Genomic DNA, 27,702 nt, shown 5'->3' with positions numbered 1-27,702 from the left:
ATAACCCCACACCCACGTTCATGCAATCAACCATGATTAAACTTAATGGGCTATACCTAAATATAACAAAGCAAATATGAAAGTAGGAGGGGGACAAGTTAAGAAGAAAGTTTGCGGAGGAAGTGGAAGAAGATAAGAGAGGGTACTGGGGAGTGGCAATGACCAACCTTCATCATACACATATATGAAACTGTCCATGAATATTTTTTTAATTAAGAAGAAAACAGAATGAAGACAGCACTGTTTGGAGGTGATTGGATAAATCAATGGGACCAGTGTCCTTATAAAAGAGACCCCAGGACTGAGAATGTAGCTTAGTTGGTAGGGTGCGTCCCAAGCATGTATGTAGCCCTGGGTTCCATCCCCAGAACTGCATAACAGGATATAGTGATATGTACTTGTGATCCCAGCACTTGAGAAGTGGAGGCAGGAGGCTCAGGAGTTCAAGGCTACCCTTAGCTACCCAAAGAATTGGATGCCACCCTGGGCTACATGACACTCTGCCTCAAAAAAACAAGAGAGAGTGTGAATGGGTGTGACAGTGGTCAGCCATAGTGGCAGTCATGTTCTGGCCTGATCGCCCCTTCAGTGTGTGACTCAGTTCCACAAGGTACTTGTGTAACATTCCTGTTTCTGATCTCTCCTGCCAGCTCCATTCAGACTGATCTGCTCAGACAACACACACCCTTCCAGGCTAAGTGCCAGCTGCTGTGGGCTGCCCTGTATTTCCTTTCTCCCCCTCCTCTGTGCCTCTGTATCCTTTCTAGCCTGATGAAATCCCTCTTTGCTCAGAGGTACTTCCTTCCCTCCACTTCCTCCTCTCTTGTTCTTTTATAATAAACACTGTGACCCATCATATCTCGAAATCAAAGGGGAGGAGACCATCCTGCTTCTCTGGGAGGCAGAAAGGGCAGAACCTCATACCCACACTGGAGTTTGGGGGCATCTTCACAACAACAAGACAAGGAAAAGAAGTATAAACTGTTTCACTCATTTGCTGGTTTGGATGTCAAGCAAGCTGCTGCAATTAGACTAAAATCACAGTGGAAAAGCTGAGCAAAGTTCTCGGCAGTACAAGCTGAGGAGGAGGATCTAAATTCAACCTCTCAGAATTCACATTAAAAATAATAAGTATAATCCAGTTGTGGTGGTGTGTGTTTATAAGCCCATTGCTGAGGAGGCAGAGATAAGAGCATTCCTGGGGTTCCCTCATCAGTAAACCTAGTCTAGTTGGTGAGCTACAAGCCAGTGAGAGACCCTGTCTCAAAAAAACACAAATTGAACAACACCTAAGAAACAACTAAGGCTGTCCTTTATTAGACATATACCAACTCATATACATGGACTCCTACACATATAAGCATACTCAAATAAATAAATAAAATTTCTCTCTCTCTCTCACCAACCATTAAGACACAGGTGAACAGATTGGGAGAAATGTTGACTCCAGTCTACAGTCAGTGTTGTCTTTCTCTTCTTCCATTATCCCATCTGCCCAAGGAAAAGGAAAGTCTCTCTCCTTCCCTCCCTCCTCTCTTTCCCTCTCTCTGTCTCTCCACCTCCTCCATCTCTCCTTCCCTCCCTCCCTCCCTCCCTTGAAGGATGGGTGCTAAAGTTTGGGAACAGAAGTCAATCTTAGCTGTAGTCCCTCAGGAACTCTCCATTTTTAGTTTTTTGAAGCAGGGTCTCTCGAACCCTGGAACTTACTAAATAAGCTAAGCTAGCTGTTCAAGGAAGCCCAAGCATCCTCCTGTCTCCACCTTTTCAGTGTTGGGATTACAAGTACTTGCTAATAAACCCAGCTTCTTTTTTTAATTTTTATTTTTCCATTCACACTTCCTTCCCTCCTCCCAATCCCCTCCCACTCCCCCACATCCACTCCTCCCTCTCCTACCCTGCTTGAGAGAGGGCCAGGAATCCTGCCCTGTGGGAAGTCCAAGGCCCTCCCCCCTACATCCAGGCCTAGGGAGGTGTGCATCCATATAGACTAGGGTCCCAAAAAACAAGAACATGCCGTAAAAACAAGTCCCAGTAGCTTTATCAATGGCTTCTCAGTCAGCCCCCATTGTCAGCCACAATCAGAGGGTCCAATAAACCCAGCTTTTTAAAGTAGGTTCTAGGGCTCAAACTCAGGAAATTGTGCTTACACAAAACTCTACCAACTGCACAGTCTTCTCTGCCCAGGAAACGTTCTTTTAAGAATGATTATGGACTTCTTTTCCCAAGCACTCTATTATATTCCATCATCAACCACCTAGCTGCAAGAGAGGCAGAAACCTACAGGCTAGCTGGGTGGCCATGTGTCTTCATCAAGGAGGGGGAGGGGTGTCTTGTTAAAATAGTTGCACACAATTATTATTGTCAAAGTTAACCCTCTCTGGCAAATCCCCATCATTAGATCATTCTGAAATTTCACACCCACTCGAGTGTTCAACTACGTATGATGCAATACAATGACAAGTAGCACAAATGAAACACTCTAAGGGTTGGTTCTCTGGAAGGAGGATTTATTTTGAGTTTATGGTAGAGATGAACTACGTTCTTTTTAATAGTTTGAGTGTGAAGAATGTTAAAGTCATATTAACAGCTGATGTTGTTACTGAGAAGTGACTGGTTCACAAGGGCCTTAACTTTACTAATGGATTCATCAGTCTCCTCCACCTACCCCATCCCACCTCCCTGTTCCTTCCTGCCCATCAGGGGGTGAGCAGCATAACTCTATGGGTCCCTTCTACCATGGCATCCTGCCTCACCACTGGCCCAGAGGTATGAAACCACCTGACCGAGTATGGCCTGAAGCCTCTGAAGCCATGAGTCAAAAAAGCTTTCTTCTTTCACACTGGATTGCTTGGATATTTTGTCACAGAGGAAAAGAAGTCTACCAACACAGCCGGAGTCCTGGAAAAAACAAAAACAAAACAAAACTAGAAACCAACTCTGAACTAAGAAGAGGGAAGGAAGGAGGTTGCTTGTCCATTTCTGTGACTTGTTAGAAGTCACAGTACCATGGAGCACATCTGCACATTGCCATAAATGTTAGAGAAAAAAAATAGGCCTTTAATAAAGGCTGGATCACACACTGAAGACATTCATAGTTCAAGTTACTTGGTAAACAAAATGTTAAGCCTCAGGCTTCTCCCTTTCTGGTTTTGCAGGTGTATACTAAGCAGTTAGTCAACTAAGACATAGGAAGACAAGCATTAAGTCCAATTTCCCCTTGGAGCACTCTGTTCCTCCTGAACAAAGCCATTTCCTGGTGTACCACAAGATAGGGTTCACCAGCCCAGCCCAGTAAATCTATTTGTTTTTGCTGTATATTCCTAATCCCGTTGACCAGGAAGAAAACATTTGATTTGCTCCCAATGCACTTCATGTCTTATTTTAATCGCCACTTCCTTTGCCCATTTTCCCAGCTTGTATTCTCCTCCCTAATCCTTCAGCTTCCTCATGACCAGAGAGACGGAGGGCTCACTGAGGCGATGTCCGCCCACACCTCCACCTGCAGCTCAGCATCACACATGACTATTTCCCAGCAGGAGCCGGACCTCAGGGTCAAGAACACAGGAACTCGGGGGAGTGATTTTGCAGCCAGATGCACTGGCGTATGTCAAGCTCTTTCACTCCCCACTCTGAAATAACATTTTGAAGCAGGTGTAAAAAGCCATCCCGAGTCCGTCTTTCTGAAGCATGAGGTCGAAAGGACAGCAATCAAAGACTGACACCACCCTCTTCCTTCCCCTCGTTGGCTCTCCTGCTGCCAGAGTCAGGAAAGGAATTAGCTTTGGAGTTATAGTCTGAGCACCTTGGCCTTCTCGTAAATGAATGCTTCCGAAATGCCTGGTAGGCAGGTCATTAAAACCTCCCTGAGCATTGTCTGAGGGAGGCCAGGGAGAGCCACAAATCATGCCATGGGGGCTCGGGATTTACCCAGTCAGCATTTCCATGGTGGCTAAGGGCTGGTGGAGGATTTCATAGTGGTTCTTTCTACTTCCCTATTTTACAAAGTGGCACAGGTGAGTTAACCTTGAGCAGCTCATGTCTCTTCCACCTCAGCTTTCTCATCTGTGAGACTGGAGTCTTCATATCTGAAGCATGAAGAAATGATTCCAGATTCCTCTGTCTAATCCAGGAGTCCTTCATTCTACTTCAGAATGAGTGGGGGGGGGGGGAGAAAAACCTTGCAGAACTGACCATTAGCCTCTAAACTCAACAACCTGGCAGAGGTGAGGAAGATGTCTCAGTGGGTGAGAGGGCTTGCTACACACGCATGAAGAAGGGCGCTCGTGTTTTGTGCTTTCTTACCCAGAATCACCTTCTGTTGATGCTAACAAAAAGCCCAGAAGAAGGTTAGGTGGCGTTTGGGGGTGGGGGGAGGGCGGTTAGAAGTTCCTGACTCTTTTTTTTTTTTTGAGGCAGGGCTTCATGCAGCCCAGGCTGGTCTCAGTCTCACTCTGTAGATGATAATGGTCTTGAACTTCTGATCCTCCTTCCTGCCTTCCAGGCACTGGGCTGCCATGCGCATTACCATATCCAGTCATGCGCTAGGGACAGAAGTCAGGACTTCGTGCATGCTAGGCACACATCTGCCAACAAAGCCACGTTCCCTGACCCAGAAGAGGGTCTCGATATGGTAAATGACCAAGCTGAAGGCTCCTCAACAGTTCCCAGAGCAGTAGATCAGAGGAAGCACTGACAATGCATGACCTGTCGCTGTCCCTGTAAGGACGCCCCGGTCCCCCTCTACTGTGCTTCAGGAAAACCTTCAGCTTTTTCACAGGATACCAAGCAAGGTCGTGAGACTAGTTTATCTCCATGACCCTTGGAGACAGCATCTAGTAGGTATCGTGTGAAACCTCAAAGCAATGAGCTAGAGAAACAGCCAGGCCGGGAGTTGGGAGAGAAGCCAGGATTAGATCAGGAGCAGTGGAGACAGATGCACTATATCCCCTCGGACAAATATCTTAACATCTATGGCTTTCAACTCACTCCTCTAGGACTGTAACCAGGGATAGGAGGATGAGATCTCCAAGAACCTAGTGTCAGATCGTATGGGTCCTGGCCCCCTCCACCCTGCCCCTGACTTTCCTCGAAACCTCCTGTGTCCTGGCCAGTTCCTAGAAGGCTCACTCCTTAGAAAAGTGTCTGCTTTTCCCAAGCTGTTCCCTGACTCTGCCTGCTCAAAAGAGAGCAAGCTCTGATGGGAATCCACACCCTGCTCTCCCTCTCTCTAGTTATTTGAATTGATGAGCCTGGGACGGCCAGTCAGGAGTGCTCTGGTATCAGACAGTTGGCTTTATTGGAAGTGAACACCAGGCTTTCCATTCATATCAGCCTCGGTCCTTGGATCCGCATGACTGCACACTCAGAGGCGGACACCTGCCCCCCAGCATCCCTGGCTGCCCGCGCAATCCACTGAGCCTGCCCCGGCTATCACAAGCCAGCCTGTTTAAGTGAGGCCTGCTGGGAACCCAGCATGGCCACTGAGGTGGAGCAGCGTGGCTGTGCTTGAGGTTACTTGCACAGGCTCATCCTCGCTTTCCCCCAGGCCTGTCTGGGATGCTCTTAAGGATAGCCAGAAGGCCTGTGCTGCCTCCATGAGTCTCTCCCCCTGGCAGCAAAGCACCAGCTCGAGCCTGTTCCATCCACACCTCATCCTTGCCCTGCTCTAGACACAGGTTCTACGATGCTTAGCATCTCCACCTGGGAGGCCTGACTGGGCCTCAGGCTTCCCCAAGGAAGCCACGCAGAAGCCATCCCCACATGATTTCATGTCAGCAGACAATCCGTACTTAATTTCTGGACTGTGGTGTTTAATATTGTCAACTTGACAGAATCCAGGGTCACCTAGTAGTTTAGGCTCTGGGCAGGTCTGTGAAGGGGCTCCTAGATGAAGGTAATGGAGACAGAAGTTGCACACTGTGTGGGCTGTTCTATACGGCTGCAGTCTCGGACTGAACACAGAGGAGAAAGCACCGGACTGGGCAAAGTGCTTGCTGCACACATGAGGAACTGAGTTTATAGCCTCGGCAGCCATGGAAAAGCTGCATGTAGTAGACAGAGTCTGTAATCCCAGCACGGGAGAAAAACAGATACCAGGGCCTCACTAGCCAGCCACGCTATTGACAGGAGCTCCAGGTTCAGCACAGGACCTTCCTCAAAAATAAAGACCGAGAACACCCAGGGGTGACGTCAGACGTAGACCACTGGTCTACACACTCACATACGCACATGTGTAAACCACACGCACATTAAGAAGTACAGAGAGGGAAGTGAGAGTTGAGCCCCAGAATCCACCTCTCTCTTCCTCTCCCCTGTGGACGTGATGTGACCAGCTGCCACACTCCTGCCACCATGCCTTCCTTCCCAGTGTTAGCCAACGCCAACCCTTCCTTCTCAGGTTGTTTTCGTCTAGCCACTAGACAGGTAACTAATCCAAAGACTGAAGTCTGAATGTCACCATTCCCGGCTGCAGAACTCCGGGCCTTTCAGACCCGCTGTTTCAGCTGTAATTGGGAATACTAATACTGACCGCCTCGTCACGTTGTACAGGATTAAATGAATTAATACTTGTTATGCACTTAGAATAGGACCTGGCACGTGGCAAATGCCCAATAAATCTGTCGTTGTTGCTGTCATTAAGCTGGCCAAAGAATGAATGTACAAAGTACCTGGAAAAGACTATGTAAGCTCATCATCGAAAAGCCGTTGTCTGACCTAAGTATCAAAATATTCCTTGCCGGCAAGATGGAATCACTTAACTGTGACACTGGATACTAACGGGCAGAATGTAATGGCTCGTGAAATTTTACAATTTGGAGATTAAAATGGGAACTTGGGGAATAGCTTAGCGACGGAAGTGCCTGCTGCACAAATGTGAAGATCGGAGTTTGGACTCACAGAAACCCACAAAACGCCAGGTGAGCATGGCAGCCAGACTGTAATTCCTGTCTGGAAAGTTGGGCAAAGGAAGGGATCCCCAGAGCAGGCTGGCTAGGGAGACTAGCCATATTGGCGAGCTCTGGGTATATGAGAGAGACCTGACCTCTATGGATAAGGTGGATGAGCCATCCAGAGTGATTCTCTGACATTAGCCTTAGTCCACCACATGCACGCACACCCACACATGTACACGTATTCACACATGTGTGTAGACGTCATCCATACACACTCAGGTACAACACACACATGAAAACGTGAAAAGAAAGGGTGGAAATGTGCTATTTGGAATGCAAGCAGAAGGAAGGGTGGGGGACCGGAGGAAGGCACCTTCCCTGTGACCCTGTCTCTCCAGGGGTCACTTGCTTTCCACTCTGGGAAATCAACCTGAAGATCACAGAAATTAAAGAATTCATTGCTGACTGATGAGCAAAGCTCAATCTGCTGGCATCTAAAAATCTGCCTCTTTATGTTTCTGCTCAAGCACTGTGGGCAGACAGCACAGGAGACGCATAGGGCGTGGCTTTATGAGAAAGGTTTTGAGAGGCTCCTTTGCCCTTTTGTTCTTTTTTATGTGAAGACATTGAAAGATCCATGGATTAGAAAATGGCCGTCTTCAGACATGCAAGATTTGTCAATTGGACTTGACCTTGGACAGTCAACCTTGTTTTGATAAATTGCTTGGCCTGTGGCATTTTGTTATAGCACCTCAACCGACAGAGACAAGACCTTTAAGAGATTAGGCTCAGAATTCCAAAGATGGTGCTGAAGAGAAATTTCAGGACAGTTCAGGAGGGGCTAAATACAGACATAGAAAGTTCTAGAACAGGAAAAAAAAAGACTATTTTTCTTCTTTTTTCCTTTTATTTTTTTAGAAAAAAAGAGAGGGCTAGGATGACTGATAAGCTACCTGGCCATTTCAAATGCATTTAGGGGTGTTTTATAACTCCAATAGAGAACTAGGGATTTGTTATTAACAGATAGATATACACGTCCATAAAAAATAATCATGACTTTCAGGGAAAATACAACATTGAACCAGAAAAGGAACTGTAACTACAGTATACTATTTTACTCTGACATGACAATGTGTATAAAATAGAAGAAAAGTATTTTTATCCTAGTGAGAGTGAGTCAAGCTAATATGGAAGATATTAAGCACATTCTGACACTTACCATGCCAGGGTCCCACCCTCAAGCTCACAGACCGCTCTCGCAGGCTTGTTTATATATAGCACACTGAGGAGCATTACAGGAAAAACCCTCCATGGTCCCTGTTGGACACAATTCAAGATGGTGCATCTGGGGCCAGAAAGAGAGTTCAGTGGTTAAGAGCCCTTGCTGCTCTTCCAAGGGACCCAAGTTCAGTTCCCAGCACCCATGCCAGGTGGCTCACAATCACCTGAAACTCTAGTTTCAGGGAATCTGACACCTTCTGGCTTCTACCAACACTGCGCACACACACACACATATACCACAGATATATCATACAAATACCCACGCATGTATACATACACATCACACACACACATACCACAGATATATCATACATATACCCAGGCACATATACATACACATATCATACACACACACACACAAACTAGAAAAACAATGAGCTGAGTACTCTCAGCACTCAGAAAGCAGAAGCAGGGAGATCTCTGAGTTTGAGGCCAGCTAGGTCTACAAAGTGAGTTCCAGGACAGCCAGGGCTACACAGAGAAACCTTGTCTCAAGAAACAGAACAAGGTTTTAAGATGATCTATCCCCACAAAGAGCAGCCGAGAGATGCTGTAGTAGACCAGCCTTTTTTTTTAACATTTCCTTCTGTATGTTATATGTGGATGTATGTGTGCACATGTGCTTCAGCACACATGACAGTAGGAGTCAATCCTCTAATCCTCTCCTCTCGAAATTCAGTGATCTGGTTGTCTGGCATCAAGCACCCTTCCCCACTCAGCCGGGAGTACACAACACATTAACAAGAGACACCCTGCCTCCAAGCAAGGTGGAAGGGGAGACCCGACTCCCGAAGGCTGTTCTCTGAACTCCACACACACCATGGCATGTGACACATTCTCTCTCTCGAGCTCTCTCAATAATAATACACGCATGAAACAACAATAATTAATAAATAAGTTACTTAGAATGAGCTACACTTAATCAATAATTACCCCAGAATTCATGACATAAAACAGAATACATTCATATTCAGTAAGACTTATACAAGCGCCACAGACCGGGCCTGCTACCTAAATAATATAAAACATCATTGGGGGTTGTATCTTTGCATGTGAAAGAGAGATGGTTGTGTGTTCATGTGTGTAGGCACACTCATGGCGTGTGGAGGTCTGAAGATAACCTCAGGTGTCGGTCCTTAACAGGGATGAGGTTTCTTGTTCCCTGACACACCTCAGACTAACAGGTCTGCAAGCTTTCTGGAATTCTCTTGGCCTCCAGCTTTTATACAGGCTCTGGGAACCCAAACCCAGACCCTCACACTTAGACAACAAGCACCTTACCCACAACCTGCCATTTGTTCTTTCAAAAATTGTGTTTGGATCCATAGGCCTAAGTTTTTGTTTTTTTGTTATTTTCCGGATTGAAAGTTTGAGCAATCTTGCCTGTACAATCCTATCACCAGATTGGATCCAGTAAGAACTCAGAATACTTCTTAGAACACGGTTCATTGTACGGTCTTAATTAACACTCTGTCTCCCTTACCCCTCCTCCAGTAATAAATGCCTTTATTCTTTTCTCAGACTCCATAAGTGCACATGGGCGGCATTACTAAAGTTAAATTTCTACTTTTTAACAGTCCCAGGCATGTCCACAGAGCATGCCATGCCAAGGCATTCACCAGCTCTCTCTTTTTTTTTAAGTCACATTCCCCAAGCTACTGCCCTTTCAAATACGTATGTAAATGAGGGGCCCCAAGAGCTATTAATGCAAATTTGTTTAAATAAGGTTCCCAAAGACTAAAAGGCTGTTGGTGGTTGCAAGAAAATATCTTGCAGGAAAATGTTGTGTCCATAGTGAAGAGGGTCTGTACGACCCTGGGAAAATTAGGGTATGTAGGGGACAAAACAAAGAGCCAAGGCTGAAGCAGGGGACCTCAGCCCATCCCCCAGCAGGAAACCTTGCTGCAAAACTGGGGAGGGATATTTCGAAGGGTGTGATTCTTTTCTGTGAACCTGAGGATTATTCTTGAACAGGAAGAAGTCTCTAAACATCATGCTTAATAATTCATTAACATGGGCTAAGGAGATGACTGACTCCTGGGTAAAGACGCTTGCAGCCAAGTCTGGGGTCCTGAGTTCTATCCCTTAGACCCACATGGTAGAAAGCGACTCAACTCCTGAAAGTTGCCCTCTGACCTCTATACATGTGTGCCCTTAATAACTAAATAAATGATTGTACATTTTAAATTTTATTGAAAGGTCGAAGGGAAATGGTTCGATCATTGGGTAAAAAGTACTTGCCATTCAATCATGAGGACTTAAGTTTAGATCCTCAGAACCTGTGTGCAGTCAAGATTAAGACCAATGAGACAATGGGGATGTTCTATCGGGAACTCACCAAGGCCAGGTGGCCTGGGTCTGAAAAAGCATGGGATAAAACCAGACTCGCTGAACATAGCGGACAATGAGGACTACTGAGAACTCAAGAACAATGGCACTGGGTTTTGATCCTACTGCACATACTGGCTTTGTGGGAGCCTAGGCAATTTGGATGCTCACCTAACTAGACCTGGATGGAGATGGGTGGTCCTTTGACTTCCCACAGGGCAGGGAACCCTGATTGCTCTTTGGGCTGATGAGGGAGGGGGACTTGATTAGGGGAGGGGGAGGAAAATGGGAGGCGGTGGCGGGGAGGAGGCAGAAATCTTTAATAAATAAATTAATTAATTAATTAAAAAAAAAGATTAAGGCCAAGACAGGAGACTCCCCAGAAGCCAGCAGGCCAGTTGGCCTGGGGTGGGTAAAGAACAAGAAAAGACCTCACCTCATATAAGGTCTGAGTCAAGCATCAAACATCTGACGTCATCCTCTGAGCTCCACATACATATGATGGCATACAACTTGTACCTACACACATGAATATATACATACTCATACAGACTCACAGATTAAATTTACTGATAAATTTTTCAAAAGGTCTTTATTGGACAAACTAAACCCCAAGACCTCTGGAACTTGATATCCATGTGTTAACATGTCCAGAAAGCCATGAAACCCTGAGGTCCCCTTTGAACACCACCCAAGACCCTCAGTCTAAGAAGGCCGTACTACTAGCTCTAGGAAGATGGCCTCAGGTTAGATTATAAGAGCAGCCTGGTTCTAGGAGTTATTTTGCTTGTTTTCTTTATGTTGTGTTGTTTTGTTCTTGAGACAAAGTCTCACGTAGCCTAGGCTGGCCAAAGATAACCTTAAACTTCTGATCCTCCTGCCTCCATTTCCTGCATGCTGAGTTTGCAGTCATGCTCCACTTCCAGGGGTGCTGACGACTGAGTTGAGGGGCTCCTGCATGCTCAGCAAGAATTCTACCAATTGAGCCTCATCCCCAGTCTTCACTCTTCTTACACGAGGAGCTTCAGGAATATGTCCAGGAACACCCTGGAATGCGGGTGAGCAACTGAGGACCAATAACATCCATCTGTCCTGATCATCCATGAGAACCCATTTCCAACTCAGCACCCTTGACTCTAAACCCCACGTTCCTCTTTAGCTTCATGAAACTTTCACACCACAAAGTGACCCCGACGTCCTCCTACCTCATCTCAAATTCCACCAGAGTCCACCGACAGCTAAAAGTGCAATTTAGTCTGGTAAGCTGCCTTTGAATTTACAGCCTATTGAAGGTAGCTACACTTGAGGGCTAGAAGCAGAAACTAGAAAGTCAGAGGCTTGAAGGAGAAAATGTTTCCTGAGTGCTGTTGACACACATTTATTATTAAGGTCTTGGTAATTCTTCTTACCGCTCTCAGTAGATTTCTCTGCTCCATTAATTTTAGTGCCTTTGAAAGTTCACAATGCAACCTTAGAGGTTCCACTCCAAACAGTCCTTGAAGAACAGCAGCTCCAAGGAGGAAAGGGAGAAGAGCCGGCTGGACCAGACGAGAGGTACAAGTTCACAAGCAACCCAACAATACAACCAGAGTAGTCTCCCACCTATCAGCCTCTAGGTGCATTCGCCAAAGCAAGCGGGAGGAGCGTAGATGGATGCTCTACACTTGGGCTCCAAATGTCTAAGCACACCTAGCACATGTGCATCCATATACACATACAAAAAGATACACATACACAGATATGTATGCACACAGATACACATGCGTACACACGTATGTGCTTACAGGTACACACTCTCTTCTCTATATTTGTATATGTGTCAGGCTGTGTATCTCCCCTCTCTCCCTTTGATGTGTCTCTGCATGTGCTTATGAGTCTTTCCGCTCTCTGTCTCTCCTCTGTCTCTCTGTGTTTGAGTGTCTTTGTATATGCCTCTCTTCTCTCGCCTTTTTTCACTCTCCCTGTTTCCCTCTCTCTCCTTCCCTGTTCCCTCTTTCTTCTCCCCCTCCCTCTCATACCTAACTGCTGCCTTCCAAGTCTAGGCTCTTTAAACTTGACCTTCGGCCTCAGGCCTGACCATGAGGCATGTTTCCCTCCCGTCCTCAGGAATGTGATCTTGAGCTAACTCTAATGGTCTCTTCTCCACTCACTGTGCTTTCTATGAGCTCCAAAATGTCATTTGGAGCTCATACCTCTGAGGAGCCCATGTTCTAACGTCTTCCCATTTGGTTAGAGATCCTGTTCCCTAAGTAGTCAGGGCCACAGCCTGGGCCTTGGGAGCTCCAGCGAGTTAGACTCAGGGTCCTCTACTTACTTTAATGCCAATTAAAGACATGAATAAGAATAAAGCAGAAAAAGATTTATTCAGTGCAGTCACACTGGAAAGAGGAAGAATAATGAGACCCAGTAACACTGCCCCCAAAGTCCATCTTCAGAGTCCTCATGTGAGGTTTCTGTTTAAACAGAGGGCAGAAAGCCTGCGTAACTAAGCTGTCTTGGCCAAGATGCGGTCCCATCCATCACTGACCCATCACTGTCGGGCTCCAGTCTCTCCGGCAAGGTGGTCTAACAAGTTGTCGGCACTGTGCGAAATCCTCCTGGGAGACAAGCTCCTCGCCTGGCTGACAGTAGGCTTTTGGCCTCTTTTCCCAGAGTGAGACTCCTGGGGAAATTCCTATTCCTTAGGGTCCACTGCTTCAGTATCTGGTAGCCAAAGGGTCTGTGTAGAATATCTTATTTGCCAGAATGTTCCAATCTAAGCAACCACTAGAACACTGAGTAGACTGTGGATACTCAGAAGGTCTCAGATCCAGCAGGATGATCCCGAGAACATCAGAGCCCAGCATTGCCCTGCTGTAAGCACTGGCTGAGCCAATCAGTCTTGAACTTTCTATCCCACGTTACAACTGCGAGCAACCCCGCCAGAGAACGACATGGCCCCGGGGCTACTATGAAAAGCAGCAAGGACTTGACTCAGTCTTGCAGATCTCGAGTTGATGTCAGACACTAAGGTTCAATTGGGAGTTTTTCAGAGATAATCTCAGCTTCCTCTGACTCTCCTTGGATGTTCCGGAGACAGCAGGGCAACTATTCCTGGCAGCCAAGAACAGCCTGGTGGAGCCCTTCCTGGCCAGCTCCACCACAGCTGTGTGCCAAAACTATTGACCAGACAACATGGCTGGTCTAACTGGACAGACGCTGACAGTCCATCTGCCTTTTGATCTCAGCCTCCTTTCCCACCCCAGAGTTTAGCTCAAGAAGCTGCACATAGCTGCCACCTCCCAGAGCATCACTGACTGCGGTCTGGGTCTGGAGAGGACATGCCCTCCCTTGTTCCCACATGGTTCTTCTCTGTGAGTCCAGGCGTGGGGGAGGGAGGAGGCAGGGGAATGATCTTGGATCACATACAGAGCACATTCATTTTCAATGACACCTGCTGCCCACTCTCAGACCCCCCTCCCAGATGCAAATAGAGTCCACTGCCAAACAACAGCCTTGGGCATTCACAGGAGCACCAGTGACTCACCCTCCTCCGAGCGCCCAAGCTTCCAACAGCCCATGAGCTCATTGTAATTGAAACCCATCCACCGTTTTAATGAGAGAAACAAACTGGGGAAGAGAGGCTTATCCTACTCTTATCCTGCTTCTCCAGGGGAAGAGCTGCTGATGCTGGCGAGCCAGGGAGCAAGTTGAGCGGTTGGCATCTGAGACAAGTGTTCCTCTTCAGATTCCGAGTGGAGCACAGGAACACAGGAAAGGCTTAGAACAGGTTTCCTCTGAGGAATCGGTACTTTCTCAAATCATCAGAAACCGCATGTTAGCATCGGAACTCAAAATGATGCTACTGGCGGCTGAGAATGTGGTGCAAAGCTTGCCTGGCCTGTATGGAGCTCCGAGTTCCATCCCCAGCCCTGCAGAAAGTGGACTGGTGACAGCCTGGAATCCCAGCACTAGAGAGGCAGAGGCGAGGGATCAGGACTAAGGTCCTCCACCCCATGTCAAGCTTGAGGCCATCCGACACTATATTAGACTATCTCAAAAAATTGACAACAGGAAAAAGAGATACTATTTTTTATTTTTATTTTTGTACAGAATGCTGATAATATATATGTGTGTGTGTATGTGTGTGTGTGTGTGTGTGTGTGTATATATATATATATGGAGCAAGAAGAGACCCCATCTTTTCCCACTCCCTTAGTTCTTTGACCGAATCTAAGAGCCAAATTAACAAGAGACAAAACAAGTAAGAGAAAGCATAAACTTTTAAGTTTTATGGCTAAAACCATCACAAGAGAGTGAAGTCCATAGAGACCAAAGAGGCATGCTTTTATACTGTTTATAGAAAAACGAGGGAGTAAATTTCTAAAGCAACAGCAGGACAGAGGGATCTGTGGCCAGGGACGTAGATTCTAGGGGAGTCATCAAGAGACGGGACGTGAAGTGGACAGGAGATAAGATCGACTTGCGGGTTTATTTATTCAGGCCCATTGCAGCCCCAATTGCCAGTCTCTGGTGATAAGGGTTGGTTTTCTGTCCTGGTAGGAGAGGAACACCCCTCCCATAGGAATCTTTATGACCTGGTGTGCTCAGGAAAATGTGACCCATAGAACCTTTCCACAAACACAACTTCTCCATTGTTTTCTCTTCCAAATTATGAATATATTAATTCTATGACTATTGGGATGATATATCTTTACCTACCCAAAGGTAAACTTTAATTGCTTGTGTTCTACCTCATGACAAAAAGAATTTGTCTGGTGGCTGGAAGTAATATACAACACAGAAGTATATATTTTTAAAAAGTAGTGAAAAGCCCAAGATCTACCAGCAGACGGATGGATAAACAAAATGTGGTACGTCCATTAAAATGGGACGTGTTCAGCCATAAAGAGCAATGGAAGGCTATCTACGGTACCATATGAATGAACCTTGAAAGCATGTCGATAAATGGAAGGCAACAGATGTAAATACAACTCTATTTATAGGAAAAGTCCATGTGGGTGACAGTCAGTTCATTGACGGTTTCTGGCAATGGAAGAGTAGCAAAGTAGCAGCGAGGCCGGGCATGGTTGCTTATGGGCAAACGGTTTCTTTGAGGATGAGGAGATGTGAATGTCCTGAAACTGCTTTCAGAGTGGATAGAATGTGGGCTAGAGGTGTGGCTTAGTTAGCAGAACGTTTGCCTAGCACGAGTGAAGCCCTGAGTTCTATGCCAGCATCACGTAGAAAAGGTGTGGTGGCACTGTGAGGAGGAGGTGGCACTGTGAGGAGGAGGTGGCACTGTGAGGAGGAGGCACTGTGAGGAGGTGGCACTGTGAGGAGGAGGAGGCACTGTGAGGAGGAGGAGGCACTGTGAGGAGGTGGCACTGTGAGGAGGAGGCACTGTGAGGAGGAGGTGGCACTGTGAGGAGGAGGTGGTACTGTGAGGAGGAGGCACTGTGAGGAGGAGGAGGCACTGTGAGGAGGAGGAGGCACTGTGAGGAGGTGGCACTGTGAGGAGGAGGCACTGTGAGGAGGAGGTGGCACTGTGAGGAGGAGGTGGTACTGTGAGGAGGAGGCACTGTGAGGAGGAGGAGGCACTGTGAGGAGGAGGAGGCACTGTGAGGAGGTGGCACTGTGAGGAGGTGGCACTGTGAGGAGGTGGCACTGTGAGGAGGTGGCACTGTGAGGAGGAGGTGGCACTGTGAGGAGGAGGGGGCACTGTGAGGAGGAGGCACTGTGAGGAGGAGGCACTGTGAGGAGGAGGGGGCACTGTGAGGAGGAGGAGGCACTGTGAGGAGGAGGCACTGTGAGGAGGAGGAGGCACTGTGAGGAGGAGGCACTGTGAGGAGGAGGAGGCACTGTGAGGAGGAGGCACTGTGAGGAGGAGGGGGCACTGTGAGGAGGAGGGGGCACTGTGAGGAGGAGGGGGTACTGTGAGGAGGAGGCACTGTGAGGAGGAGGGGGCACTGTGAGGAGGGGGCACTGTGAGGAGGAGGGGGCACTGTGAGGAGGAGGAGGCACTGTGAGGAGGAGGGGGCACTGTGAGGAGGAGGCACTGTGAGGAGGAGGAGGCACTGTGAGGAGGAGGAGGCACTGTGAGGAGGAGGGGGCACTGTGAGGAGGAGGTGGCACTGTGAGGAGGAGGTGGCACTGTGAGGAGGTGGCACTGTGAGGAGGAGGGGGCACTGTGAGGAGGGGGCACTGTGAGGAGGAGGTGGCACTGTGAGGAGGTGGCACTGTGAGGAGGAGGGGGCACTGTGAGGAGGAGGAGGCACTGTGAGGAGGAGGTGGCACTGTGAGGAGGAGGAGGCACTGTGAGGAGGAGGGGGCACTGTGAGGAGGAGGTGGTACTGTGAGGAGGAGGAGGCACTGTGAGGAGGAGGTGGCACTGTGAGGAGGAGGGGGCACTGTGAGGAGGAGGTGGTACTGTGAGGAGGAGGAGGCACTGTGAGGAGGAGGGGGCACTGTGAGGAGGAGGTGGTACTGTGAGGAGGAGGAGGCACTGTGAGGAGGAGGTGGCACTGTGAGGAGGAGGTGACACTGTGAGGAGGAGGTGGCACTGTGAGGAGGAGGAGGCACTGTGAGGAGGAGGTGACACTGTGAGGAGGAGGTGGCACTGTGAGGAGGAGGCACTGTGAGGAGGAGGTGGCACTGTGAGGAGGAGGAGGCACTGTGAGGAGGAGGTGGCACTGTGAGGAGGAGGTGGCACTGTGAGGAGGAGGCACTGTGAGGAGGAGGTGGCACTGTGAGGAGGAGGAGGCACTGTGAGGAGGAGGTGGCACTGTGAGGAGGAGGAGGCACTGTGAGGAGGAGGAGGCACTGTGAGGAGGAGGAGGCACTGTGAGGAGGAGGTGGCACTGTGAGGAGGAGGAGGCACTGTGAGGAGGAGGGGGCACTGTGAGGAGGAGGCACTGTGAGGAGGAGGAGGCACTGTGAGGAGGAGGTGGCACTGTGAGGAGGAGGTGGCACTGTGAGGAGGAGGTGGCACTGTGAGGAGGAGGTGGTACTGTGAGGAGGTGGTACTGTGAGGAGGAGGAGGCACTGTGAGGAGGAGGTGGCACTGTGAGGAGGAGGTGGTACTGTGAGGAGGTGGTACTGTGAGGAGGAGGAGGTACTGTGAGGAGGAGGTGGTACTGTGAGGAGGATACAGACCCCAAGGCCAGCCTGGGCTACAGAACAGCCTGCGTGCTAGTTCCATTTTCCTGCTGTGACAAACACCATGACCAAACATCTTAGGAGAGGATCCGGTAGGTTTCAGTTTACACTTCCAGGTCACAGTCCATCCTGGAGGGAAGTTAGGGCAGAAGTTCAAGGCAGGGGGCTGAAACCGAAACCACAGAGGAAGGCTGCTTGCTGACTCACCCCCAGGCTCACCCTGCTTTCTCCACCAGCCTAGAAAAGGCTGATGACCACAGTCACCTGGGCCCTCCTTTATCAATTAACAATCAAGACAAGGCCCCACAGACCTGCCCATAGGCCAAACAGATCTGAGCAATTCTTCAAATGAGACTCCCTTCTCAGGTGTCTTTAAGCTGTGTCAGGTTTACAGCTAAGACTAAGTAGGATATCTGTCAAGAGATAGAAAGAACAAACAGTTTCTCCTGTAAAATGGTGCAGAATTTACATGTGTCTTTTACACTGGCCCGTAGACCAGTGGTTCTCAATCTGTGAATCATGACCCCTATGGCAAACCTATATCTCAAAAAAAATTTACATTATGATTCATAACAGTAGCAAAATTACAGTTATGAAGTAGCAATGAAAATAATACAGTTGGGGGTCACTACAACATGAGGAACTGTATGAAAGGGTCGCAGCATTAAGAAGGGTGAGGCCCATTGTAAAGTATTCTTACGTTCTATTATTCAGTGTGCTAAACATATTCAGTAGAGACGTAACTTCTTTTTAATATTATGAAGCCATGCTGGCTGAATCCATAATTACGGAACTCAAACAAGGAGGCTGATTGCACGACATATCTAGGAGACAGAAGAGATTTACCGAGAGGAACTTTTGATTCAGTTGCTGTCCACTGCCATCAGACTGCAGATGTTGACACATTAGGAGACACCACCTGAAGGAGCATGCAGCACTTGGGAATGACTGAGTCCCTACCTGGGCTAAAGGCGAAGCCTAGAGAAAGAAAATCTCTTTCCTGTTCCAGCTGTGCGGTGTGCACAGCCTTATTTCTGCACGTAGGAGTGCATGTGTACACACGCATGTGAAGGTGCCAGCATGTGCGGTGTGCACAGCCTTGCTTCTGCACGTAGGAGTGCATGTGTACACACGCATGTGAAGGTGCCAGCGTGTGTGGTGTGCACAGCCTTGTTTCTGCACGTAGGAGTGCATGTGTACACATGCATGTGAAGGTGCCAGCGTGTGCGGTGTGCACAGCCTTGCTTCTGCACGTAGGAGTGCATGTGTACACACGCATGTGAAGGTGCCAGCATGTGCGGTGTGCACAGCCTTGCTTCTGCACGTAGGAGTGCATGTGTACACATGCATGTGAAGGTGCCAGCGTGTGCGGTGTGCACAGCCTTGCTTCTGCACGTAGGAGTGCATGTGTACACACGCATGTGAAGGTGCCAGCATGTGCGGTGTGCACAGCCTTGCTTCTGCACGTAGGAGTGCATGTGTACACACGCATGTGAAGGTGCCAGCATGTGTGGTGTGCACAGCCTTGTTTCTGCACGTAGGAGTGCATGTGTACACACGCATGTGAAGGTGCCAGCATGCTTGCGCCATTGCTTTCCTACTCTATGTATTCAATGAAGCAGGCTCTCTCCGTTAAACCCAGAGCTTACCAATATGACTAGTCTTCCTTTTCAGCTGCTCTGGAAATCCCATCTCTGCTTCCTGAAGCTGAAATTACAGGTAGCCTGCCATGCCCACTTAGCATGTACATGGGTATATAAAGAGCTAAATCCAGTCCTCAACATCTAAACATCTATTTTTGCCCAGTTTCCACTGTGGGTGGAAGGATATCTTTTTCTTATTTATTTTTAGGTACTCTTTACATATTATATGCAGTCATCCATCTATTAGTTTTCTCCTAATCTCTTAACTTTTAATGTTTTCGGTGACATTTACTGTAGCCCAGTTGCTACTGCTTATGTTGTTTTTAATTACACTACCAGGTCCATCCATCTTTCTATTCTTCCATCTTACCCTCATAGCAGAGTGCTGGGCACATAAGGTCCTCTACTCTCCTATGAATGAACTAAATGAATGAAGAAACCCACGTGAATGGAGAGAACTAGATACCATTGGAGAAATACTCATGTTTAGAGGTAGATGTTCTGAGGAGGAAGACACCCTTCCTAGGGTTACATCTGAACCTGCTAAGTGTGTGTTGTTGTTTGTGGTAGGAGTGTATAAATGTGTGTTCCGATACACATATGTGCGTGGAGGTCAAAGAAAAACCCCAACTCACTGTCATCCTTCTGGGTCCTGTCCATCCTATTTTTTGAGCCAGGCTGTTGTTAGACCCTAAGTTAACCCAGAAGCCCCAGCTGCCCAAAGATCAGGTAACTCCCTGGAATGCTGGGAGTTGTAGTTGCTGGAAATAACAAAGCCTCAAAGCACAGAGGCTTGTGGGTTTTGTCCATATAAGTGCTGCCAATGTGTGTCTCAGTCCACTTACCTGGAGAGTTTCTAGGTGATGGTCCTGACCAAATTCATCTTGGTCAGTATTTAACAGTTTGATAAAAGTTTGCTTACATTTGGGCAAAATGGGGGAACTGTTTTTTTCTGGCAAATTAACACTGTCTCACTGCTCTGAAACAAGTGAGCCCCAGGGATCTGCCTGTTTCCTCCCACCCAGTGCTAGGGGATTGCAAGAATGTGCAACACCTGTTTTTTTTTTTGTTTTGTTTTGTTTTTTGGTGAGGTCCTCAAGCTTGAACTCAGACCCTTGTGCTTACGAGTCAAGCACTATACTGACTGAGCCATTTCTCCAGCCCTATAAACTCAGGATCTGAGTTTGCATACAAGGCAAGCACTCTGCTCTTGAGCCTACTGTGAGATTTTCATTCTCATGAGCTCATAAGCAGCAATGGCTATCTTTCCCAGAGCTTCAGACTCCAAGAAAGAGGTGGAGAGAAACGGTGTCTGTGTCTGGCACAGGTCCAGACCTTTTGTTCCGTCTACAGCACCCCCTTACTGGCAAGCACTGAGGGGATGGCTCAGAGGGTAAAGTGCCACTGCAAAGGCACAAGGACCAGAGTTCCATCCCCAGTACCCATATAAAAGCCAGCATGATGCTGTGCATTTTGTAACCCCAGGGCTAGAGAGACAGAGACAAATAGGCCATCCAGCATTGCCTACAGGGGCAGTTCCTGGTTCAGGAGTGACATGGTCTCAAAAATCAAGGAAGATGGCTTCTGAGGAACATAACTCAAAGTTGACTCTGGCAAACCACACACATGCATACACACATACGCACGCACGCATGCACAAATGCATGCATGCACACAGGTACGCGCACATGTGCATATGATACATGCACACACATGCACGAACACACTCACACACACACATACACACCTGCGTGCATGCATGAATGTGCGTGCGCGCACACACACACAGGCACACACACAAAATGTTAGAAATCCAAAGAGTTTAGGTCATTCCACACAAACCATGCATGTTGGAATCAAAGTTCAAAACTTAAGAAAACCAACCTGTTCTCTGATTTCGCCTGATTCATCTTCTGTGGTGAACTTGACAGGATGCTAATAGACAGAAAAAAACCCACAACTTAGTTGCTACCTGCGCAAAGACCCGATACACCTGCAACCTAGGCCTCAGTTTCACCATCTGCAAAATGGAGGACTGTTGAGAGGTTTACTTGAGTAGACACATTAACCAGGGCTTGACAGTCACAGTTACGGAAGAACCCTCAAGATGTTTGGATATTCTGAATACATACTTGTGGTCTTTGTCTTCTTTGAAGAGAAAACTTTAAGTGGGAGGCCTGGGGTATACCATAAATTAAATCTGTCAGTCCAAGATGAGATACAATAGCCGAGCCCAATACCTTCACCCTCAGAGCCAACTGGCCATTGTCCTTCCTATTGGACCTGCTGTTATCATGCAGCCTATTTCCTGGGGCTAATTTAAGACAACTGGAAAAACAAAAATGGTGTTAGGATTTACCTTAGTTTCCGATAGGAAGGGTGGCCAGACCCAGGGCCACCTGGGGCCTAAGCTGCAGGAACCCTGGGTCCATCACCAGCTGCTCTGTGCTAAGAGCAAGTTAGACACCAGATCATTGCAGCGTACCTTCCTCTCTGCAGCTCCCCTGAGCTTTCTCCTGGGGCAGAGATGACTCCAGCTAGATTTTACCAGCACCTTTTCCTCCCCTGGGTCAAAGAGTGATTTTCCCCCTTTGTTTTCATTTAGAAGTTGATATTCAACTGAACACAGTGAAACTTCACTCCCCAAAGGAATAGAAAAATACACCTAAATTCTGCTCAATAGTGTAAATATTGGGATAAGATAAACATCTGAGCTGCCTTAAAAAGGCCATTGTATTCCAGCAAGCTGCCATTTCCTTACCTTGAAGAGTGCTGGGGATTTGAGGAGGGGTTGAAGCTGTGTCCCAGAGAATGGCTATATAGCCACACCCCTCCACAGGTCCCAGGTTGCAACACTGGCCTGTTTAACCATTTACTACCCAGCCCCCAGCAGGGGCGGCACCTCCATCCCCCAAAGCCTTACCACCACCCCGTCTTTTTTTTTCCAGAAATGTGTGGTGGTTCAGCTAGCAAGGATGTGTAACTGGCCTCTCCATGTTGGTTCAATCCTCAGGGCCTTGAGGAACCGTGTCTTAGCATCATCTTTTCCATTTCAAAGTTCCTCGGTCTTCTTCTGGGACATTGAGACTGTGAGCAGATACACAGTGACCCTAGCGGTTGCTTGTTTTCTGTTCATTGTTTGTTTGTTTTTGCAACTCACTGCAAGTTTTCTCTACATTTCATGTGTGCTATGTGTAATTAATTTCATCCTGCATTTTTGCTGCTTTGGAGTTTTGAGTCAAAGTCACAAAGTTGTAGCCTAGGCTGGCCTTCCAACTCACTCTTGTAGCCCAGGCTGGTCTTGAATTCCTGGCCTTCCTGTGCTGGGATGATAGACATATAGCACTGTGCCTGGTCCTTTGCTTCTATTAAGGCCCAAGAAGCTCAGAAATTTGAATTCTGTGCATTTATTCAAAAATCAAAGGCAAGTGGCAAACGGGAAAGAAAGAAAGAAAGAAAGAAAGAAAGAAAGAAAGAAAGAAAGAAAGAAAGAAAGAAAGAAAGAAAGAAAGAAGGAAGGAAGGAAGGAAGGAAGGAAGGAAGGAAGGAAGGAAGGAAGGAAGGAAGGAAGGCGACCTTGATTTCTTTCGGCTGCAGCTGTCTTCCTCCCCCTCTGACATTTTCCCATAGATGGGGGAGAGCAGGAGCCTAGCTTCCCTTTTTGAAAGGCTTGGACTCCAAGAGCCACCTCAGCAAGTCATGGAGAACCCCAGCCGTTTCCTTTGGGTACAAAGAGTGAGAGGAGGGTTTGAGGTAGAGATAGAGGTCTTCCAGTTGACTGAATAGGGCCACTGGGCTCCTCTGCCACCAGTAAACTGGAGGGCTGCCTGAGGATGGGTGAGGGAAGGGGAGATCAGGGTCTGGTGTTTTGCTTGGGGATGGGTGGGCTCTGTTTGCTCTCCTTGTTTTAAGTTTCTCCTGGGGTTTGTGTTTCTAGATGACTATCTCTTGTGCATTCAAGCAAAGAGACCAACACATTAGGAAAAAACAAACATTTACACAGCCAGGGAAGTCCCTGCTCCAGACAGCCCTCCTTCACAGGGCTCCATCTATTCAGAGATTAAAACAAGCTGGCCTTGGGGGTCTGTTTAGTTGACTTTTTTCCTGCTGAGTAGCATGAACTCTTTCCAGAACTCCAGGACTCTGAAGTAACCATCAGTGACAAGATCCTCTTTTCCTGCAAAGGAAGACCCTGGCAAGGAGTACAGCCTCTTCACCAGTAAGGGATCCCCAACAATCAGCCTCTTCTGGTCCATCAAAACATGCTTTTGAGTTTCAGAACACTGGTATGAGAGCCAATCATATATGTGATTTTTTAAAAAATCTTTCTGAGCTAGCATCAGTCATTACCCCTAGGAGATTACTTAGCCCCCTTTTTAAACCCATGTAGACTCTGTGGCTCTAAAATTACAGAAAGTTCAGGCCAGAAGCCCCTTAGGGAACAGCTAGTCCAGGGATTTTCAGACGAAGCCATTAGGGGGTCAGGAAGTCAACATAATGGGTTAGAAGCATAATTTTAGGAAAACATACAACACAGGGAATTTTATGTAGTCGGGGTTAGTATTGTTTCGTGAAACCTTTGTTTTGTTCTGAGAGTTATGGTATAAAAGCATGCCACTTTTCTTTGTGTGTGTGTGTGTCTGTGTGTGTGTGTCTGTGTGTGTGTGTACACACACTTGTGATGTGTGTGTAGTGCATGCTTACGTATGTGTTTGGGATATGGACACCCATGCACGCTTGGAAAGCAGAAAGGGATATCAGGTGTCACTCTCTGTCCCATTCCCTCAAGACAGGATCTCTTACTGAACTGGTGGCCAGCAGGCCCCAATAACCCTCCTGTCTTCACACCACCACAACTCTGGGGTCAAAGGTGTACAGGGCTATGACAAGGCTTTTAGTGAGTGTTGAGGATATGAACTCTGCTCCTCTGTCTTACAGCAAGCAATCTTACCCAATGTGTCCTCTCCCCAGACCTCTTTCCAACGTCTGTGCTGTAGGCCAGAGGGGAAGCTAGCTATTCTCCCATTCTTACCGAATCAGCTCCCTTAGCTCACTCCCATTTGTACATGTTATCACTAACACAGCACATGTTATCTTCTGCCTGGTTTAGGGTGTGTTAGTTTTTAGTTCCCTTCAGACAATAAACCTGTGATGGTTAACAATGTTAACCTGGAAGAATCTAGAGTTACCCAAGAGACAGGCTCTGGGCATGCCTGGGAAGGAGTTTTTTCCCATTGGGTTAGAGAGATGGAAAGATCCTGTATATAAGTGGTATCATTCACAGGTTGGGTCCTGGACTAAACAGGAGGAAGTGTGTATAGCACCATTCATCTCTCCCTCTGCTCTCTCTACTTTCTGACCATGTGATCATGTGATCAGCTGCCTGGCACTCCTGTCTTGCCCTCTCACAGTGATAGGCAGCATCTTTCAACTATGATCCAAAATAAAGTCTGTCTTAAGTGGCCTTTGTCAGATATTTGGTCAGGACAACAAAAAGAGTAACTGCCACGCACATAATCCAGTGTCACCTCAGTAGCGAATGCAGTACAAAGTGCCAGATAAGAGTTAAATGTCCAAACTTAGTGAGCCAAGTTGAGCAGAGGAAGATAAAGGGGAGAAGAGAAGAACCACTGTGGAAAGGGTGGCCATATTTAATCTCCACACCACCAAAGACAATAATTACACTACCAGCAACCGAGTCCAGCAGTGGCCATCCACAGCGTCTTATGTCCGAGCTCACTGGATGCAATGCCTCCTTTGTATTCAAGAGGAGCTGGTAGGATGTTATTATGTTATTATTCCAGGGCCAAAAGTGTATGTTAACTTCACCACTACATTCAACTCCTCCTCCTCCATATCAAACCCTGTTGAATGTTCGGCATTGCAGCAAGGCCAAGGCCCAGAGCTTATTGGAAGACTGAATGAGTAGATAATGAAGCAGGGGCTCTCCTTAGAGGCTGAACTAGAACTACTCAAGGAACAAGCTGGTACAGGAAAGTCCAAAGGGACAGACAACGATTGCGAAACACAGATGATCTGAGGCTTGTCAACCCTTCCTTCCACCCTCCAGCTGTCACCATGTCACCTCCTCCGTGGGCGGGACCAAAGGTCAATCTTTGCATAGTGTATGGGGTTGTAACCTCATAAAAACTTTTTTTTAAAAGCCAGGGTCTCATGTAGCTCAGGCTCTCCTCAAACTCACTGTGAATGACCTTGAACTCCTGATCCTTCTACTTCCACCTTTCAAGTGCTGGGAACGCGGGCTTGCATCACTGTAGCCAGTTCGTGCTGTGCTGGGAATGGAACTCAGGCTTCGGCCAGGCCAGGCAGTCACTCTACCAGCTAAGCTGCCCTCTCAACACCGCCATGAGGAACTCTCACAGCACTCTCCCCCAGCCCAATGCCTTTCCAACATTCCAGCTTTAAAACAAAGCAAAGAATTAACGTGCGGTTAAGCCATGGAAGAGAAAATTAACTCAGCTCTTCATCAGCTTGGACTCCTGGGGTTGCCCAAAGACAGGGTGTCAAGTTAAAGCAGCCAGAGAAAATAAGGACGGAATAGAGAAGCCTGTCGCAGAAAGACAGCCTTTTCTTTCTATTCTTTGCTGTTGAGGAAGCAAAGCTGGTTTGGTTATTCTTGTTCAGTCTCCTCGAGAAATTCTCAGTGTGATTGGCAAGACATCAGGAATAACAAGATAAAGAGGTGACGTGAATGCCACTGGGAACAGAGGATCCTTTGTGCTGACCTTGCCTAAGAAGTGGGAAGAAAAGCTGGGATTTGGGCTTTGATGCAAAGCCCTTGCACGCTAGGCTTACAGTATCCTTTCTATCGGAAATGCTAAAATGCTTTCCCTGCAGGTATTTTCTGTCTGTCTCAACATTTGGCTGACTCCTGGTACTCTCCTGCTGTCATTCATAGGGCAGACTCCAGTACCACATTGAATTAAGACAAAGGCTAAATCTCCCAAGAAACATGGAGGTCTGGAACTCATTCATTGTCTAAAGAGGGGGAAATCATTATTCTTCACAAATACAACACAGCACCAAGAGTAAGTAGCAAGACATAGGATAGGACCCAGAAATCTGGGAAAACCAGCTGCAAAAAACTGCATCTAAAGCCACTGCAGGGGCTTGGAGGCAGCTCAGCTGATATGCACTTTTCTAGATGCACAAAGCCTTGGGTTCAAGTCCTCTGCCTAGCATAAAACTGACTGTGACGGTACTCCGTGGATCTGAGCTGTATCTAACCCGAAAGCTGGAGAACTAACATTCATAGTCACAGAAGGTGCTACGCAAGTTGCCAAGGGAGAGAAGCAACCAACAGTCCTGTCCCCAGATATGACATCTATAAACCACAATGACAAGATATCCCTAAGGGTACAATAGTGGTATTTATACCTAACAGCTCTCTAGCTGAACTTAGGGCCCACTCAACAAGGGAACTCATGCCTAGAACTGGAAACCTAGCCGAGTCTCAGGGCTAGTAAGGCCTGATCCTAAAAGAGAACCTTCCACACCACTTTCCTAAAACACCGTAATTCCTAATTGCATTCTAAGTACTTACCTTTATATTCACAGGTAAGTGTAGCTCCCAGTATTCACCAACAACATTGCAACAGAAGAAGATCATTACAGAAAATCCAAGAGAAAAGCTGATCATGAGTTGCCCAGCCCCAGCTGACATTGCTACAACACAACCCCTAAACCCATGGAAGACGGGGTGGAAAGACTGTAAGAGCCAGAGGACCAGGAAATGGGTTATGCAGTTGTATCGCATAGAAATGACAGGAAATCTTTGCCTGATACCTCAACAATATGGCTGTCTAAACAAGATCTAAATATGCACAACACTAATGCTAACAGAGAAAGGGAATTTTCATGGGCTCCCATCCCTAGACAAAGAACTACAGGCAACTAAGGGATCCTGAAAGTGGGAGAATTCATTTTCTCTGAGGGCGAGTCCCTTAATCAGTTACCCAATGCTAAGAGGTCAGTCCTGAGATAACAAACTTACAAACAACACAAAGCAGACTCAGCTGGTGTATGTAGAACATCTACAATATATAGGTAACAGTAACAGATTTTTAAATTATGTGTATGGGTGTTATGTGCGCCTGGTGCCCATGGTGCTCAGAGAAGAAACCAGATCTCCTGGAACTGGAATTACAGATGGTTGTGAGTCACCATGTGGGTACTGGGAATCAAACCTGAGCCCTCTGCAAGGGCAGCAAGTGGTCTAACTGCTGAGCCATCTCTCCAAGCATCAACAGTATCAATTTTTTAAAGTTCATGAATTTGAGAGGGAGGACATGAGAGGAACTGGAGGAAGGAAAGGGAAGGGGAGTTGCATAATTATATTTTAATTTTAGGAAAGAACGTGGTGGCACATGACCGTAATCTTGAGAGGGTCAGAAGGCCAA

General features: G+C 47.3%; 1 long non-coding RNA gene across 1 annotated transcript; it reads right to left on the bottom strand.

Moving 5' to 3' along the window:
• Positions 1-2,631: 2,631 nt before the first annotated feature.
• On the bottom strand, positions 2,632-21,814 carry LOC142858214 (uncharacterized). The gene is made up of 4 exons (XR_012911988.1): positions 21,642-21,814; positions 21,167-21,217; positions 8,113-8,238; positions 2,632-2,898 (listed from the first exon to the last, which is right to left on the bottom strand). It is a non-coding gene; the product is annotated as an uncharacterized LOC142858214 (long non-coding RNA).
• Positions 21,815-27,702: the final 5,888 nt, after the last annotated feature.

The sequence above is a fragment of the Microtus pennsylvanicus genome, chromosome 10 (genome assembly GCF_037038515.1).
Source record: "Microtus pennsylvanicus isolate mMicPen1 chromosome 10, mMicPen1.hap1, whole genome shotgun sequence".
In the NCBI taxonomy this organism is placed as follows: domain Eukaryota; kingdom Metazoa; phylum Chordata; class Mammalia; order Rodentia; family Cricetidae; genus Microtus; species Microtus pennsylvanicus.
Note: the sequence above shows the minus strand (reverse complement) of the source record. Positions and strands in the feature narration are given on the sequence as shown.